Below are 19,270 nucleotides of genomic sequence, written 5' to 3'. Positions count from 1 at the left end.
GTTACGATTCTGAAATGTTAGAAAGAACATTTATGTGCCGGCCGGTTCAGCTAGCAGGGCCGGTCCGCAGTTCACATGTGGTAGAATTCATTTGGTAGAAGTCGGAAGTTGTTGATTTTTTCAATACTGTACCTTCACACTTTTTAATGTGAGATGTTCCGAAGAATCCATATACTTGTGTAAAAGAAATACTGTGTATAGTTTCATTTAAAAAACCAAAGTATTATTTTAAACATTTCTCAATACTCAATACTTTTGTGGATAGTATGATTTCTTGCTGTCCAGAGCAGACGTGTAATTCTTTGCGTATGTCATCGTTTCTGACGTAGCAGGGTGAATCTATTATCTCACGTAGTATTTGGCTCGTTCACCTACCATCTTTTGCACGTGCGATTTGGCTGTCATTTCCTAGAGTTAAATACCATAGGTCTAAATTGATTTCATTATACTTTCATAGATGAGCATTTTGTTATTTCTGTGGAGCTTGGATTCTCAGCATTTGAGCTAGTTTGTCGATTTGTAACTTGTTTGGTGTTTTATTTTTTGCTTAATATATTGATGCAAAGTGAGTTTGTTGTCAAAGCGAAGTGAAGAATGACGACATTTTGTTGAATTTGTTTGTAGTGCTGTGTTACGATTTAATTTCAGACTGCCTGTTTGCAGAGGTACCTTCCAAATATTTTCCAACATTTATTTTGACTTTACTTTGACTTTTACTTTGACTTTATTTACTGCCAATTTTATTCGTTAACGTTTGAGTATTTTTGTGGGTGGGTGTGAGTTTGTATAGATTATGTATAATAAACGGACAAGTAACGTTTCCTTCTGACACAGCTGCTTCAATTACGCGAATGTCAGAGATGGTGCCTTAGATTTTCACATAGAAATATCTGTTGTTTGTGTATTAGTACATACAGTGAGGTGGACAAAAGGAGTTGTATTTTTTCTAGTAGTTTCTGATGTCTAGCACCGTTGATGTCACTCAACATCAACAAAGAGTGGAGTGCAATATTTCTTTTCATCTGGTGCTCGTAGTATTTGTTCGATCATGCGATAGGTTTGTTCAATAGTGTTGTGCTATCTTCGGAATCCAAATTCATGACTTTGCGGTGGAGTCCCTTGCTGTTGACAATACTACTGATTTTTGTGTATATTTCCTTCTCAACTATTGTTGATAGAATTGACAATAGTGAAAGGACTTTTATTAGTGAAGACTTCTTGGAGGTTATCAGCCATAACCCTTCGTTTGTTCTTCGTGTGATCTTTCCCATGTTCCTGTTGGAGTTTTGATTGGCCTTGCAGCTTGTATTGGTCTTGTTCTTTTTTGATCGCTTTCCATAAGGAGTAATGTGATATTTCGGTGATATTAAGGTTCAGGATGTATTTTCTAAATTCTTTATTATCGTAATTACATATTTCCGCTTTTATGTATAGCCTATCGCAATCCTGGAATATCATTCTAAGTTAGTATAGTTGTTGGAAGACTGACTATATGAATCGTTGATGGTCAATAAACGCTCGATTTTACTTCTTCACGTTACTCAAAGACTGGAATAAAAACAACAACTTGGCTTCGCAAAGATTACTGTTTTTCTAAATTTGGTATTAACTCTTAAATCACTTCTTTATTTCTTATTCAACTTCAAGGAAACTGACTGCCTCTCAACTGAAAAACTGACTAACTCCAAGTTTATACTAAAAACTATCATGGGATAATTGTCATGTGACAATCCATGAATATGCGGAATTTCTTTTCTTTTTTTAATATTTATTAAAATTACAATCAATTCTCGCGTTTAGAATTTTCAGTAATTTTTCTGGCATGGCGCAGTAACATGGCTAATTATTTATAGTAAGTTATTACTTATTATAGATAAGTATAATTTGTACGTAAGTATTGTACATAAGTAGATGTTACTTAATTTAAATAACTAGTTGAATCTATCGTTTAGGTGTAACGGGTAGTGTCTCCTCAGCCTGCGGATCTGGTCCGTCGTGTCAAGTAGTCCAGTGATTAGGGGGTTTCGGTGTTTGTTGATTCTTTTGCTATATCTGTCGCTATATTTTGCTATTTCCTCTTCGACAGTGGGTATCTTGAGGTCGCGGTGTATTGTTTCGTTGGTAACATACCAAGGTGCATCAATTAGGGATCTTAGCGTTTTCGATTGGAAACGTTGAAGTATTTCAATGTTGGAGTTATAGTTTTGCCCGAGCAGCCGAGCTAAACGGGCGTGTAAAACAGTGCTTCAGAGAAAATGCGGCAAGTGGGGAAGAGAAAGTTAAGAACGGCTACGCCCATAGCTAAATGGTGGAAACCCGTGTCTTCTATTAAGAAGACTAGCAAACCTACCATGGAAAATATTGCACCAATAAAAATTATAAACAAACAAGATCAATACTACATATACAAAACAACAGATACATCAAAAACAAGTCAACCAACAGACCAAGGACAGGACTGCTCAGCCACAATAGAAGTTGACATAGAAATCAACAAAGTAACAACTCAACAGGACGAAAACTGGAAGGTAGCCAGCGATAACGAAAAAAGACAGATAACAGATAATCTAAATACGGAAAAGCAGCGATGGCTGCAAGGATTACCGCTAAGAAACTCCTTCAGCTCGCTAAGAGAAGGATTAGACGACGACCCAACAAGCAATACCACAACTCAATCAACACACATTACAAAACCTCCACCAATATTTGTTGAGGCGCAAATAATAGACCCGCTTATTGATCAACTTAACAATATTGTTGGAAAGGATAACTACACAATAAAACAAACAAAATTAGAACAGGTAAAAATCCAAACAAACACACCAGAAAATTATAGGAAAGTTATAAAAGAATTAAGGGGAAAAAATGCTATATACCACACCTACCAACTCAAAACGGGAAGGAGCTGCAAAGTAGTTATAAGAGGACTGCATCCAAAAATTAACACAAAAAAACTATGTGACGAATTAGCAAATATTGGCCACCAAACAAGATATATAAACAATATTACAAGGTACGATACGAAGCAACCACTACCGCTATTCTTAATAGAATTAGAACCTAAAAATAACAACAAGGAAATTTTCGATATTAAAAAAAATTTTAACACATTAATCACAGTCGAGCCACCCAGGCACAAAAAAGACATACCACAATGCATGAGGTGTCAACAATATGGACACACTAAAAATTACTGCAACAGGAATCCCGCGTATGTCAAATGCGCAGGAAAGCACCTAACAGCGAACTGCCCATACACGGGGAAAATAAATGATGTAAAATGTTACAATTGCGGTGGAAATCACCCAGCTAGTTACAAATGCTGTTTAGCAAGAAAACAACTTCAAGGTAAACTTTTTCCGCCGCCTCGTAACAGGACACACAACAATTTCCACACGCAACAGGACAACACAGAATCTATGTCAACACCAAATGCACAGCATGTAATGAACAATAACCACACTAATACCAACACCGTTAGAAACCGAAGCTACGCGCAAGCAGTCAACCGGTCGTCACCCTTAGATAATCAAGAACAGAATAACCACAGCAACAGCGCTACAGAAATCAAAGGGTTAATAAAACATTCCATAAAAAACACCGAAATACTCACAAAAATAATAAGCGAACAAAACGAACTCCTCAGACAGCAAACACAGCAGATAACAGTCATGTTACAATTACTTACTAACGTGATGAGCAAAAAATAAAAACAGACACGCTTAAAATAGCAGCCTGAAACTCTAACGGCCTACGACAAAGGGCCCTAGAAACTAAAACATTCCTGTATAGCAATAACATCGATATACTACTCGTTTCAGAAACACACCTCACAATAAAAAGCTATATAAAAATACCGTACTACACCATATATGACACCAAGCATCCCTCAGGAAAAGCACACGGAGGGACGGCAGTAGCAATAGAAAACGACATTAAACATCACTTACACAGCCAGGTCAGTAAGGAACATATACAAGCAACCACCGTTACTGTGCAGACTAGCAGCAACCAACTGCAGTTGCCAGCAGCATACGTACCGCCGCGACACAAAATTACATCGCAAATGTGGGAAGAGTACTTTCGACACTTAGGTGACAAGTATATTGCAGTTGGAGACTATAACTCAAAGCACACACTATGGAGATCAAGAATCACCACACCTCGAGGCAGAACCTTGGAAAAATACATTAGAAATAATAACCTCAATATATTATTCACAGGAAGACCGACGTACTGGCCGACAGACCTGAGCAAAATACCTGACCTGCTAGATTTTGCAAAGGGACTAAACGCAAATAAAATAAACATAGCACCCAGCCTCGAGCTTACCTCCGACCATACGCCTATAATAATTACATACAGCAACAAACCAATACTTTACAGCAGCACAGAGACGCTATGCAATAAAACCACCAAATGGCAAATATTCAAAGAAGTAATAGAGAGCAAAATCAGCTGGAACATCCCACTGAAAACACCTGAACACATCGATCAAGCAGTAACAACATTCACAGAAACTATCCAAGAAGCAGCAAGGGCAACCACTATACCTGAAACAACCAACAAACAAACAAAAACAATTCCACTAGACATCCTCGAAAAAATTAGAGAAAAAAGAAAAGCGAAAGCAAAATGGCAAAAACACAGAACAAAAGAAAACAGAAAACACCTAAACAAACTCGCAAAACAAATAAAAACAAAATAAAAGAGCACAACAACGAGTTTACAAAGTTCATCGAGTCACTATCTGCACACGAGAACTACAACTACTCCCTATGGAAAGCCACAAGAAAAATAAAGAAGACAATAAAAATGGTACCAGCAATCAGAAGAGCAGATAACACATGGGCAATAAGCAACGAAGAGCAAGCTGAACAATTTTCCAAACACCTATGCAACACATTTACCCCACATAATATCAACAACAGCAACCACAATAGTCATACGGACGAGGATGCGCTAACCACTAGTACACCAACTGACAATCACTACACCATACCCAAAGCAACAGCACAAGAAATCAGAAACATAATTGAGAGAACAAAAAATAATAAAGCACCAAGAATCGACCTAATTAACGGCAAAATCTTGAAAAACCTTCCGCCAAAAGCGATAAGACAAATCACAATAATAGTTAACGCAATACTAAGAATACAATACTTTCCAAAAACTTGGAAACTGGCACAAATCATAATGATACCCAAACCAGGCAAAGACCCACACGAAACCAAGTCCTACCGACCAATCTCATTACTTCCGGTGTTCTCTAAGATACGAGAGAAAATAATCTACGACCGGATAAAACCAATAATAGAGAAGAACCATCTAATACCGGATCACCAATTCGGATTCAGAAACAAACACTCCACAATAGAACAAACGCGCAGACTTGTCAATGAAATCTTACAGGCGCTGGGAACAAAACAATACTGCACGGCACTCTTTATGGACATCGAAAAAGCATTCGATAAAATAAACCACACTAGCCTACTTCAATCAATCAGGAAACAGTTCCCGGGGCAGATATACCAATTAATCAAATCATACTTAAGCAGCAGAACCTCCATAGTAAAAGTCAAAGACACATACTCTGAAGTTAAAGAAATCAAGGCAGGAGTTCCGCAAGAAAGCGTCCTAGGACCAATTTTATACATATTATACACGGCCAACATACCAACAACTAACAATAGCAAAATACTGACATTCGCGGATGACACAGCTGTAATAGTCAGGCACACTAACCCTGCAATAGCAGTTACATTACTACAAGAACATATCACAAAAATAGAAAAGTGGCTTCAAGCAAAACAAATTAAAGCAAACCCTGATAAATGAAAAAACATTACATTCACGCTGCGAAAACAGAAACCACCAAACATTGTACTAAACGGCACACACATAATACAAACAGGGCAAGTCAAATACCTACGACTCCACTTAGATACACGACTCACATGGAAACAGCATATTAAAGCAACAATAGACAAAATGCAGATGGCAAGGAGACAAATGTACTGGCTAACAAGTCGAAAATCCAAACTAAGCATAGAAAACAAACTAAAAATATATAAAATGGTCATAAAACCAATCTGGACATACGGAATAGCACTATGGGGAATAGCAGTAATGAGTCATGTAACCAAAATAGAGGCAACGCAATCTAAAATACTCAGAACAATAGTAAACGCGCCATGGTACGTTAGAAACATGGACAGAAACGAGGACATTCGGAAAGACCTGGGAATACCAACGATCAAGGAGGAGATTAACAGAAGTGCAAGAAGGTACAGAGAAAGAATAGCAATGCACCCAAACCGGCTGGCAGCGGAAACGGTCGACACATCAAGCATAAAAAGAAGATTAAGAAGGAAACACCCAAGAGATCTCACAAAGGACATAACCTAACAAACACGATGATGGTACCCCGCTGGGGGTATCCACCCACATGATATATTAGTATGCCGCTATAATACTTTACCAAATGTCCTACCGGACAAATTGTAAAATTTAAATAAATAAATAAAAAAAAATCTGTCCGAGTTATGTTTTTATTACCGGAAGTAAGTGCATACAGGAGTTTCATTACAACTGTGATAAACTCTAGACTACAGTATTGGGGATTTTCCCAAAATTTCCAAAATGAAGGCCCCGGTGTCTTTTCATCTCCGACATATATAAGCGCTTGTGGTTTATGATTACGTGGACATTTCTGAAAGGAATGTAATCCTAGCTTTTTTTTTAAATAATAGATTCTGAACCTCATAATAGATAAATAGACTTTGCAGGCGCATAATTGCAATTACATTTAAGCTACAAATTATCTACATGTATAGGTTACTTTGGTTTAAACACACAGCCTCAGTAAGGTATACTTTAGATTGCATATTTATATATAAATGTATCTTGCATTAACACTTCAAGCAAGGAAAATAAAGTAACAAGTAAAGATATTCAAGAATTACTGCCAAGGCGATCAAAAAGATCAAATAAAGGAGTTCCTCCCTATAGGTACATGGGAGTACTAAACATGACAGTTATCCTAGGAGAGCCAAAGGATCGAAAGGATGCATTATCAAGGCCAGATGCAGAACTGTGGATAAAGGTGATGGACGAGGAAATGGATTCACTAAAAAATAACAAGACTTGGAGCCTTGTGATTCCACCTAAAGAGCGAAAGGTTATTAGATGTAAATGCGTATACAAGATAAAAAGAAACACCGAAGGCAAAATTGTAAAATATAAGGCAAGACTCATCACAAAAGGTTTTTCACAAAAATTTGGAAAGGATTACGACGAAGTGTTTGCGGCAGTAGTAAGGCATGCTACATTCAAAGCGGTGATTTTTAACAATTGCTGGTTTTATTAATATTATGCGAACATTAAGTCTAACTTATGCTCATGTCTGCGAGTTATCGAACGTTCGAAAAATCACGCAACGTAACGATTCGTTTGAAAATGTTTCTCTTTCCTTCGCATGACTGCTGCCAGCATTATCAAAAGACTTTCAATAAAGGAATTGTGCAAACATCATTTGTCTTCGTTAGTTGTAAGCACTGACTAATGATACCTGATTGTACGATTTTAAGGCGTCAGTTATTTGAAATTTTTCATTTTATTTAAATTATCTTGACGTACTGGATTAGCGATGTTACTTCTATGGAGACTGTATAATATAAGTAAAAAAGGAAGTGTTAAATGTATGTAGTATCGGGAAGAAGGGCCCAAGAAACGTCGAGCTAACTACAGACAATGTCGCGAGAGCCGAGGCGCTGTCGGCTCTATTAATGCATTACCGGGTCCTTCAGGTAAATAGGTAAATAGCCGAAAAGACCTACGTGACCCTGGCTACGAGCGTCTGTAGAACACGTGTGCGGTGGGCCCAGCAATAGACAATAGAGTGCTACAACGGCCCGAGAGTCAGTCGAGAAGCAGAGTGCGAGTTGAGCGGACGCGGAGTGTGAGTCGGCGTGCGAAGATATCGTAGTCTGTCCTTTTGTTATCGAATATCACTCATTAAAATACCTTAAACCTTAAACTCTACCAGCAATCACTCGTCCTTACTCTAAGAATCCACATACTACATATTTTTGGGGGCTCCAGCCGGGATTTAGAGTGCCAAGTGACAAGTGAAGAGTTTAAGTGACGGTTTATTCGTGAAAGTGGTATTTGAGAACAATGGTTGACTACGATACAGGAGAAGCAGGATTGACCGACGAGCAGGTGGTTCAGATGCGAACATCTGAACTAAAAGACGAACTGAGAAGACGACGGCTGAGACTAGCGGGCAGAAAAAGCGAGCTGGTAGAGCGACTGCTTGCTGCGTTACGTGTAGAACGGGAGCATGGTGCACGAGGAGACGACCCGGAGGATGACGACGATGAGTCGGAAGAAGAAAGCGACGACGAAAGTGAGGATGAAGATGACAGAAAAAACGCCAGAGGATACAAGAGAGGTACGCGAAGGGTGTATCAGGACCGTGGCGAATGTTGTCGAAGGGCATGTGTTGGTTCGACACTGAGTTTTAGAGACGTCGAAGATGCATTAGAGTCGTTTAGTGGCAACAGAGGTGAAAATGTCGAACGATGGTTCGAGTCGTTCGAGGAAGTCGCTGATACGTGCATGTGGTCGGCGGGGCAGATGGCTACGGTCGTTAAGGCCGAGATTTGAAGATGACGCATCCGACGATAGGGAGAGCGAACATAACATCTGAGGGCAGATGTTACTGCAGGATGGCCGAGTGTAGTATCGGGAAGAAGGGCCCAAGAAACGTCGAGCTAACTACAGACAATGTCGCGAGAGCCGAGGCGCTGTCGGCTCTATCAATGCATTACCGGGTCCTTCAGGTAAATAGGTAAATAGCCGAAAAGACCTACGTGACCCTGGCTACGAGCGTCTGTAGAACACGTGTGCGGTGGGCCCAGCAATAGACAATAGAGTGCTACAACGGCCCGAGAGTCAGTCGAGAAGCAGAGTGCGAGTTGAGTGGACACGGAGTGTGAGTCGGCGTGCGAAGATATCGTAGTCTGTCCTTTTGTTATCGAATATCACTTATTAAAATACCTTAAACTTTAAACTCTACCAGCAATCACTTGTCCTTACTCTAAGAATCCACAAGTTACTACATGTATCATTGTTATTAAGCAAACATAAGTAACATTTATCTGGTATAATGATGATTAAGTTGTCCTAGAAAAAATATGCTTTGTTTAGTAACTTGGTAATGTTTTTGGCGAAGCAATTCGTGTTTAGTTTCACCTCAATTTCATATACGAAAATAACACAATCTGTATTTTAAGAGACGTGGACGATTTCAAACGATTACATGCAATTACGTATACAAGTTGCTACATAGAACAGGAAGCTCATGATAAATTTCGAAAGTAGCTAGTTACAATGTTCTATCGCAAGAAGGCAGACAATGGCTCGACCCATGTGAACGGGCAACTTTTTTTCACATGTTTATCCAGTCGTGTGATAAACCTCGTGTTACCATGTGAAGTGTGAAATACAGGTTAGCGTGTATACCGCGGCGGATACTTTAAACACTGATTAAAATCTAACATAGCAGTTTCAAAATTTTCGTTGAAATCACAATACGTTAATAGTAAATTTATAGGCGGTACGTGTACAGTTTGAAAATAACAACGAAGTTGGAGTGTTTTCCAGGTTAACAAATTCTTATTGTCTGGTAGCAATCGGTAGTTCCGAGAATTTTTATAGGTATCAATAAGAATGAGTCATTATCACTTTATCTTCAACCATACTTAAACTTATGTTGTGCAATACAATAATTTTTACCAGCAACTTGACAATTTCATAACCTTGCATTGTCAACATGCGTTGACATAACACGTATTATGTTTCTATAATTCATAAAACAAATATTATTGTTAATTACAGTGAATTTGAGGCAGAATTAGCTGAAACCATACCTGTAATTCACGCGTCAGTTGCAAGATGTCGTATAATTGGTCGATTATGCGTAGGTAAGCACGATATGAGGGTTCTAATCTCTAAAGTGAGGTGTATGTGTTGTCCGTGATAATTGTAGATGCTGGCTGTAGATGTCGCTGATGGGGTACTGCTGATTTTCTTCCGTTTTTGATGCGTAAAAGAAAAATCGGATTCCGGTCGCCGGGATTCGAACCCGGGTCCCGAACGTTTGTAACCTAAGACCCTTTTTTTTTTACAATGTTTATTGACCAGTAGATTAGTGTTACATTGGTATGTTGTTCACAATAAACAATGAACTTCGGTTGTGGGATGGTTTAGGTAAAAGTACCGATACATGACAGTACGATATAGCCATACAATATTTTGTGTGTCGGAATTACATTTTTTTAGCTTTGCAATATATAAATTATATTTAAGTCACTGTAGAGCGGTGCTTATATACGATATTGTTTTCTTCTTTCTATCTCTGTCCTGAAAACCTGGTCGTAAAAACAGGACAGTCTATTTGGTTTCGGAGGGGCTGTGGGATTTTGGGAAGGGGTCGGAGAGGGTGGACGGGGAGGGAAAGAGAGAGGTGTCCTGTAGAATTATTTACAATATATACAATGTTTACAATATTTACACTATTTTACATGGTAGGAGATTTGAGCGTTGTCGTTTTGAGGCTCTTTCTCTTGTTATTTTTTTTTTTATTATGGTTTCGGTATTCACCAATATTTTTTTATGTTTTATCTGTGATTGTCTTCTGTGTCTTTTTGGGGAAGGGCCATGTTGTATCTCCACTTTGTGTCTACGGTCTGTTCATTTAAGTTTTTCTCGCAGAGTATTGTTCTAATTCGTATTTTTCTTTTTATATAGTAGATTATTGGGATATTATTTTGGTCTTAGAGATAGTTTCTTTCGTCTAGGAATAAAAATGTTTCGGGGGGGATGTAACCTGTTGTCAGTATATTTTTGTAATATGAATCGTTTGGAAATAAGAAACCGAAGATTAAATTATTTTCTTTTATCTTTGCAGCTTGCGCGTACTGGTTTCTTGTTAGTTTTAAGATGTGACAGTCGATGCGGCGAATGTTGGCTAGGTCGTATATTGTTTCGTTTTTTACATATTTTTTGAATACGCTGTGTTCGGATCTGTATGTGCTCAGGCAAGCCCTGATGCATTTTCTTTCTAATATGCAAATTTTTTCCATTAGGGAAGCTGATATGTTGTACCACATTGGGCAGCCGTAGATTATGATCGGTCTAATTAGTGCTTGGTAGCACAGCATTTTTACTTTGCCGTTGAGGTGTTTGGAGTAGAATAATCTTTTTGTTTCCCAGAATATTTTGCTGGCTTTGGGGAGTTGAATTTCGATGTGCTGTTTGTAGTTTAATTTTTCGTCTATATTTATACCTAGATATTTTACGCAGTTTTTGTGTGGTATGAGCTCGCCTTCGTTTGCTTTTTCTCTTAGTTGAAATTTTTTACAGTGTTCTCTTTCTATTGGACCGATTTCACTTGACTTGGGTCTAAACAGTATGGTTTCGTATTTGCTTGCATTAATTTTTAGTTTCCATGTATAATAGTAATCCTTAATTTTGTCAAAATGTTCTTGGAGTTCTGTTCTTATTGTTCTGGTTTTGCGGCCTGTTACGTAGATGATTAGGTCATCTACGAAGGCTGTGGAGCGTTTATGGGTAGATGTATTGAGATTAAAGGGATTTAGTACGTCGCTGTTGTAAACACTGAAAAGTAGCCGAGAATTTACTTGTTGTAGACTGTTTTCTATGGAGAATTCTTTGCTTGATGTGTGTGAACCTTCGGTCATTACGAATGTTCTGCTTGTGATCATGTCCCAGACTATTTTAATTAAATATTATGGAAAGTTTTTCTTAATCATTTTGTATATAAGACCTGGGATCCAGACTGTGTCGAAAGCTTTTTCGAGGTCTATTAAGCAGGCGGCTACTCGTTGCTTTGCGTTTAACGCCCAGCAGATGTCCGACGTTAGTTTATTTATTGCGTGGATTGTGGATTGTTTGTGCCGGAAGCCGAATTGATATCTTGAGATTACATTATTTTTTGCGCAGAAGGAGGCTAGGGGGTTGCTTATGACTATTTCGAATATTTTGCTTATGTTGGGAAGAAGGCTTATAAGTCGTAGGTTTGCAGGTGATGAACCGCCTTTATTTTTTTTTTTTTTGTAATGGCTATTAATTTGGCTTTTTTGCATTTTCTGGGGAAATACGTGTTATTTAGCGCATTGTTGAATAGTACTGTGTAGTACCATTTTAGTTTGTCAGATAAGCGTTTCAGCAAATGTTTGGTATGCCATTGAAGCCGGAATATTCTTAGTTGTTTATTTTGAAGAAGATTATACTTAGTTGGTGGAATTTGTAAAGTAGTTTGTTTCTGGTTCTGGTTATTTGGGGGTGTTCGAGGTGTTTTCGTTTGAGAATGTGCAGACTGTTTTGTTTAGCGCTATGTCTTCTATTTTATTTTTGAGTTTGTTTGTTTCGGCGATAATAAATCTGTTCAGTTGTTCTCGACCCATGTGGTCGTTTTGTGTGTGTGTTTTGGAAAAGTGGGTGCCGATAATGTCTAGTTTTTCCGTTGTTTTAGATATTACGAAGTTATCCTCGGTGTCTTTGTTGGTGTTGTGTATCGCTATACCTGCTTCTTGGATGAGGGAGGCTTCTTCTGGGGGCAGTTTCAGAGGCGGGATGGAGTTTTGTTCTTTTGGTCTGAAAATTTGATTTATATGCGGGAACATGCTAGCAGAGTCTTTTTTGGAGATATTTTTTATTTTGTTTGTCCAATATTGATTTATAGAGTTTGCGAATTCTTGTTTCAGTTGCGATTTTATTTTGTATAGCAGGTACTTTAGGAATTCTAAGTATTTCCTTTTATCGCAAGAATAGTTGTATATTATATTGTTTAATTCGGATGGTATGTAGCTTTTGTCTCGTTGTAATTTTTTTATTTTATTGTTGATATAGGGCTCGCAAGAATTTTTTTCTTTTAAGTTTGGTATGGATTCTTGAAGAGCGATTTGTATGTGTTTTTCTATTTCGTCTATGAATGAGTCGATTTGTCTGTTTGTTAGGTTGACGTTATTGTAGATTTTTAGGTCGCAGTTGTGTTCGAGTAGATTTTGGAACGTTCTCCAGTCTGTCCTTTTGTAATTTAACCTGGGTGTTTCGGTCTGTGTTTCAGGTGTTAGAAAGTCAGATGTATTCTTATTTATCTGAAATGCTATGGCGTTATGGTCGCTGTCATAATCTAGGGTTTTGAGAGTGTTATTTGATCGTAAATTTTGGAATTTTAGTCGCGCGTCTGCTAGGTATATGGCCAGGTATGAGCCTCCTTTGAATAAGAGGGTAGCTCGGAGCTGTAAAGGTTTGTTTTGTAGTGTATGCTTTTATTGTCTAGCCAGTTTCTAAGGAAGTTTCTTCTCGTGTTCTTTAGTTCGTTTTTCCAGCTTGTATGTTTTGTATTAAGGTCGCCAGCTGTTATATAGTAGTTTTCCTGTTCGTCGAGCTGTAAAAATTCAAAGAGATTGTTAAATTTGTCGTTAAATTCTTTCTGGTTTCCGTAGGTTACGTAGGCTGCAGTGATGAATAAATTTTCCTTATTGCTTATTTTTATTTTTATGATCGTTGTTTCTAGGATTTTGAAACTTGTTGCTTTGTCGTTTTGTATTGTTTTGAACTTCAGAGGGTTTTTTATGAGGATTGCCATTCCTCCTCCTTGGCTAGCGTTCGGTCTGTCGTGTCTTATCATAGAGTAGTTTTTGAAGTGTACTTTATGTCTTTTGTTTAATTTTGTATCTGAGATAAGTGCGATGTCGGGGGTTTCTTTATTTATTAGGGTTAACATACTGTATCTTTTTTTGGTTTGAAATTATTGAGTTAGCATTTATTGAAATTATTTTCAAATGTTTTACTTTTGTTAGGTAGGTGATACATTTACAATGTACATGTGAATGTGTGTGTAAGCGTCAGAGGATGTTCAAGTCTTAGTTAAGACAAAAGACTGTTGATAGATGTTAGAAGCATCTAGAATAGTCGTAGTAGTAGTTTGACAACAAGCGTGCGTGTAAGAAGGGTATCGAGGTATTCAGATGTATCGATGTTGTGTGCAAATAAAGCAATTAATTTATTATACCTTAACATGGTAGCAGAGCGTGGTTCCTAATTTTGCAAGCTTTTTTTTAGAGTGTGGGTTTTGGTCTTGCGAGTTAGTTCGGGTGAGTTTAGTGTTACGTCGCCTAAAACATCTGCATTCCAGCCCTCGCGACCGGACAGCCAACGGCCTGCGTAACGTCACTCCGACCCTCAATAAACCTAAAGTCCCACCATAGCCTTTCACTTTCACTGTATTGTATCAACATGTGTCTTCAGCCAATCCGTTTGTTCTGAAGAATTTCTTAAGCCAAAAAATATTTTCGAAGCACATCTGGTTTTTTAGAGAGGTCCTTGGGTTTATTAGGCGCACTTAAAAACACGGAGAAAGTGGGTAGTCACCTACTGGGAAAAACCGAATATTTGTCTAACAAAAACTGGTTTTTCTCATGAACAGGGTCACCCACGAGCCAAGTTGGTAGGAGGCTTCCTACTCATCCCTTCAAGCATCAGCGTAGATCATGACCAATCGACATCGCGGATCGTTACCCTCACTTTTCCTAACGAAAAGTGTAAACAACGAATCCGCGCTCTTCATGCAAAGGGGAACATCCACACCGAACTTTCTTCCGTATTAGCATAAGAGCAACAAGTCAGTACAAAATCTAACGCCTAACGTCTAAGTCTAGGCACAACACTAGAGGAGCGTGATTCACGTCAACCATCTAAGTCGGTTCTCGGTACTGTCGAACATTCACCTCCTCTATTAAGTATCCTACAGTGCTACGTCTACTAACACACTAAATTCAATTATAAGAGCCTTGCTCTATCCTCAAAGAATATTGTGCCAGTGTATCGCGTCTCTATACGCTAACTCATTGTCGACGATTTATATGTCGGAGATAAGAGGACACCGGCGCCTTCCCTCTGAAACTTCGGGAAAATCCATAAAAACATTGTAATTAAAATCTACAGTTGTAATTAAGCGATTTGCCGTCATTCTACCCAATTGTATTTGTTTGAGATTTATGACAATGAGCTTGGACTCAAGGCGACAATCAATCACCGAACGTAGCCGCGGTCAACGGGACGTACCCTCCGTCTAACAAAGGCATTGAGTAATTCTATAGCTCTCCTTTTTTTTTATTTATTTGTTGAAATTACAATCAATTCTCGCGTTGAGAATTTTCAGTAATTTTTGTGGCGTGGCGCAGTGACATGGCTGTTTATTTATAATAAGTTAATGCTTATTATAGATAAGTATAATTTATAAGTATTATAAGTAAGTGCATATGCTTAATTTGGATAATTAAATGAATCTAACGTTTAGGTCTAGCGGGTAGTGCCTCTTCAGCCTGCGAATCTGGTCCGTCGTATCGAGTAGTCCAGTGATTAGGGGGTTTCGGTGTTTGTTGACTCTTTTGCTATATCTGTCGCTATATTTTGCTATTTCCTCTTTGACTGTAGGTATCTTGAGGTCGCGATGGATGGTTTCGTTGGTAACATACCAAGGTGCGTCTATTAAGGCTCTTAGCGTTTTCGATTGGAATCGTTGTAGTATTTCGATGTTGGAGTTACTTGCTGTTCCCCATAGTTCGATTCCGTAGGTCCAGACAGGTTTTATTACGGTCTTGTAGAGGGTAATTTTATTCTGTATGTTTAGTTTGGAGCGTCGGCCCGTGAGCCAATAGAGTTTTTTTAGTTTGTCCTTCAGTTGCTTCGTTTTATCTGAGATGTGTGTCTTCCACGTTAGTCTCCTGTCCAGGGTCATGCCCAGGTATCGGACTGTGTCCCTGCTAGGAACTGTTGCATTGTTGATGGTGACCTGGGGGCAGGTTTGTTTTCGGAGCGTGAAGGCTACATGTGAGGATTTCTTTTCGTTGACTTTAAAGCCCCATTTGTGAAACCACTTTTCCATGGAGTCGAGGCTTCGCTGGAGAGTGGATGAGGCTATTAGCGGGTCTGCGTGGGTAGCTAATAGCGCTGTGTCGTCTGCAAATGTCGCTATTGTTATATCGTTTGATGTAGGTAGGTCGGCAGTGTAGATGGAGTACAGTAGGGGTCCGAGGACACTACCTTGGGGTATGCCGGCTTCTATTGGGAATGTTGCGGAAGTGGCGTCTAGGCATTTAACCATGAATTGTCTATTGGTTAGGTAAGATTTTAGGATGGAGTAGTAGGGGTGAGGTAGGATCTTTTTAAGCTTGTATAGTAGCCCTTCATGCCATACTTTGTCGAATGCCTGTTGGATGTCTAGGAAAACCGCTGAGCAATATTTTTTCTTTTCGAGTGTTTGGCTGATCGTATGAGTTAATCGGTGGATTTGCTCTACTGTAGAATGATGCTTTCGGAAGCCGAATTGGTGATCTGGAAGTGTTTTCAAGTTCTCTAGGATTGGAAGGAGTCGGTTCGTGAGCATCTTCTCGAATAGTTTGGACAGGGTAGGTAAAAGACTGATTGGGCGATAGGAGCTGGTTTCGTATATCGGTTTACCGGGTTTAGGGATGAGGGTAATCAATGAGATTTTCCAGGCCTTAGGATAGTGTTCCAGGCGAAGGATAGCATTAAAAATCGATGTGATGAGTGCTATCCCTTTTGTGGGAAGTTCCTTGATTGCTTTATTGCCTATTAGGTAGTGTCCTGCTGCTTTCTTGGGGTTGAGGCGACTGATTGTTTCTATAGTCTCTGCAGAGGAGAAGGGTTCGATAGGAGGGGACATTTGGAAGGGGGTGTGCAAGTATTCAGTAACGTCCGCGGCAGCTATGGGGGAATGGGGTTTGAATACTTTAGACAAGTATTTAGCAAACAGGTCGGCTTTTCCTATAGGGCTTCGCGCCCATCCACCTTGCGGACGGCGGATTGGTGGGATTATTTGTGGGGAGCGTGTGAGTTTCCTGGAGCCTTTCCATAGTGAGTAGTTGGAGTCGGCTGTGGGGGATAGGCTGGCAAGGTATTTTTGGAAACAGTCGTTTTTATAATTTTTTATGGTTTTGGATAGCTTTCTAGTTGCGTTGTTTAGTTTGCGTTTGTCATCCGGTGTTCTATGGGTCTGCCATACTGACCGCCTTGCGTCGACGCCGGGGCCACTGTACCAGCCATTTTACACGCCTATCAAAAAAGCTGGACGAAATCGAACAAGCCGGCTGTCCGCAAGAGAACGAGTTAATCCAAATTAAAAATCGTCTGGAAACATATGAGACGGAATTCCGCGCCATTCAAAACGAGATTATAAGTCTAGATGAGGAGGAGACCGCGCGCGGCTTGGAAATAGCAGACGAGTACGAAAAATTAGAGCTCCGAGTAACTAATCAATTAAACAACATACGACTAACTACGCCGTCACAATCGACAAACGGCGAAGCAGCCGCCGGTCGCGAGTCTGCTTCGCTTAAACTACCGGAGATTCGGATACCTACCTTTGGTGGCACCCTCGAGAATTGACAGTCATTTTACGGTTCCTTCTCGTCCACGATACATCGAAATGAACAACTGACATCATTCCAAAAATTCTATCACCTCCGATCAGCCTTGACTGGAAAGTCTGCGCGAACCACCCAGTCCTTGGAAGTCACGGATTCTAACTATTCTATCGCCATCACCATTCTGCTCGACAGATTTAACTGCCATCATCAACTATGCACCCGTCACTGGCATGCACTCCTCCACTATCCCAAGATGGCGAAAGAAACGCCCGAAGCCGTAGAAGACCTCATCGAAATGGTCAAGATAAATTTGAAAGCGTTAGAGAAATTAGGTGATCCGCTAACGTCGAATACCGTGATATGCGACCTGATCGCCTCAAAGTTACCACAGTCCACCGTACGCCAATGGCATCGCACGTTGCCGAACAACGACTATTCGATTATACCCATTTGATGAACTTCTTACAAACAAGGGCAAACGGCGATCAGACGAGCGCTCCAACACCAACGATGAAAGGAGATTCCTATCCACGCACTCGTCACCGAAAAACCATACCTCACGGGCGAACCTTTACCACAACCAGCAGGACGCTGGCGTGTCCGACCTGCAACAGACCCTACGAGCTCAGAGATTGTAAGGTCTTCAAAGCCAAATCGGCTACAAAACGAGTTCAATTCGTAAAAAGGGCATCACTATGTACAAACTGTCTAGGCAGAGGACATTCGACGATACAGTGTACAGCGAGTTCGTGTCATATCTGCGAGCAGCGACACCATACCTACCTACACCGAGAACAAACACAGACAATTTCGTGGAGCGGTCGGTCGGTGAACAGTCGGTCGTCGAACGGTCTTTCGTCGAACGATCTTTCGTCGAACGAACGAGCCTTTCACATACGAGCTCCATCTGGATCGCCGACATCGCGTTCCTCGCATCAATCGAGACGTTCGGAACCTGCTCGGAAATAGTATTCGTCAGCCACTAAGAGTTGGAAAACTTCGCAACACCAATCTCGATCATCACGAATCAAAGGCACCGAAACGAGCTCATCGTCTAATCCGCAGCAATCCGGAAAGCATTGACTATATGAAACAACGACAGCAAAAGGGGTCGGTTTAACAAACACATCTTCACACACCTCTCTGCATCATGATCTGTTGGTCACGGCACAGATCAAGGTTTTGAATAAACAGGCACAACGAATCCGATCCCGATCTTTACTCGACACTGGGTCGAGTATGAACTTCATGGCCGAAAATCTCGCAAATTCCCTCGGTATAAAGCAAAGGAGATGTGCAGTCCCAATCGGAGCCCTCGACAATCTAAACGCTATCGCAAAATGATATAATACCACGGCCACAATCACGTCGACGGACAGCACGTATAAGCAAACATTAAGGTTCCTTGTTATCCCGGCCATATCGACCTTCATTCCAAGTGAACCCATAGATCCCTCGAGTCTGGGATTACCCAGAAATATCCAATTAGCCGATCCACAATTCCACTGTCCAGCCCCGATTGATGTCTTGCTTAGTTCAGGGTCAACACTTGCGTCGCTGTGCATCGGACAAGTCAATTTGACGCAGCCAGACGGGCCTGAACTGCGTTTGCAAAAAACACGGTTCAGTTTGGTAATTGGGGGGAGTCCAACGTCCCAAACCGCGATAAATACGTTCCACGCAACCACAACTGCTTTGCAAGCGGATCTCGCGCGGTTTTGGGAGATCGACGAGGGACCGGCCACTACTCATCTTCCGGAATCTGAACGACAATGTGAGGAACA

At 40.1% G+C, this 19,270-nt stretch overlaps 1 protein-coding gene and 1 pseudogene across 1 annotated transcript in view; one reads left to right on the top strand and one right to left on the bottom strand.

Annotated features, from left to right (window-relative positions):
• The window catches only part of LOC117160795 (fatty acyl-CoA reductase 1-like), a 122,447-nt gene that overhangs the window by 36,451 nt on the left and 66,726 nt on the right, over positions 1-19,270 (bottom strand). The window lies entirely within an intron of this gene.
• Positions 8,179-18,455, top strand: LOC117165093 (uncharacterized; annotated as a pseudogene).

The sequence above is a fragment of the Bombus vancouverensis genome, chromosome 11 (genome assembly GCF_051014615.1).
Source record: "Bombus vancouverensis nearcticus chromosome 11, iyBomVanc1_principal, whole genome shotgun sequence".
In the NCBI taxonomy this organism is placed as follows: Eukaryota; Metazoa; Arthropoda; class Insecta; order Hymenoptera; family Apidae; genus Bombus; species Bombus vancouverensis.
The sequence above is the reverse complement of the archived record's forward strand: the minus strand, read 5'-3'. Positions and strand labels throughout refer to the sequence as shown.